Genomic DNA, 1,245 nt, shown 5'->3' on the forward strand with positions numbered 1-1,245 from the left:
GTTCGAGCCCGGCCCCCGCCCGCGGAGGCGGAGGCGGCGCTGAGTGGCAGTCGCCGGTCCTGCCCCGGCGCCGTGCCCGCACAGCTCTGCCGCTCTCCCCGCCACGCCGGCAGCGGCCTCAGCCCCTCCCGGAGCCCCCGCGGCCGTGGGGGGACACTCCGGGCAAGGACGGTCCCGCTCGGGGTCCCGCAGCGCGCCCCAATCCCCTCCCTTCCCTCGGTTTGCCGAGGAAAACCGTGACAGCTTCCAGCCCGGGCAGCGTAAACAGGAGGCTGCAATTAAGAGCTGCAATTAAGAACTGCAATTAAGAGCTGCGGAAAGACGTTTCCTCTCTCTGGGTTTGTCGGGGTATTTTTTGTTGGGTTGATCGGTGGAGCTTTTTCCTCCTTATTTTGGCATTTGCGAGAGCTCGTGTTGCAAGCTTCCTGTGCGAAAGCCGGCCTCCGCCACCGGCACGGCAAAACTCCTGTTGATTTGGTTTTTCTCCCCCTCCCGATCTGAATCAGCGTGTTAGAAATGTGATTACAGCATCCATCACATTTAAGCACATAAATCTCATTAAGCACTGGWGTAACCATACCCATGCAAGTCTCCTGAATCATGCAGCTCAGATTTCCAGAACAATTGAGGATATTAAATCATACCTCAGTACCAGAGCAAACTTATATCCTGCTGAAGTCTCTCAGATGTCATGCTACGCTAAAGGGCTCTTACAGATAAAATCGTGCCTCTGGCTCAAAGCGGGGCACCCCGAAAGGAGTTGAAGGTTTTTTTTAAGTGGCAGTAACGAAACCCTGCAGCTGCTGAGGGTGCGCGGTGGCTGCTGAACGTCACTCTATAAGGGCAAGGCTTAAATTTCAGCTCACTTGGTGTAATTTTACGTCTTTACTTTGCAACTGATGCTTCCCTGAGAGCGGTCAGAAGGCAGCGTCTTGGTGTGAGAAATAAGAGGGCCAGGAACGCGGTTTTAAAAAGTAACAACGTTGCCAAGACAGTTTTAGACCTGTTAAATGTATTCTCCTATCGTTTTACCATGAGCTTCAAAGAAAAGTATCCACAGAGCAAGCAGAAAGTCTCTTGGGGAGCTTGACTGACAAGGGCATTTCGGTAAWGGTAATTTTTGGTGATGGTAATTTTTGGTAATTTCCTTCCAGCTCCGGAATGTACCTGTTCTACAGGGGCTGTACCACCTGACTCTGAGCAGCAGCCACAACAAAAGCTCCCAGCTCTGTGTGCAGACCTGTT

Source organism: Malurus melanocephalus, unplaced genomic scaffold, assembly GCF_030028575.1.
Source record: "Malurus melanocephalus ecotype Western Australia unplaced genomic scaffold, MMel_1.1 scaffold_24, whole genome shotgun sequence".
Classification (NCBI taxonomy): domain Eukaryota; kingdom Metazoa; phylum Chordata; class Aves; order Passeriformes; family Maluridae; genus Malurus; species Malurus melanocephalus.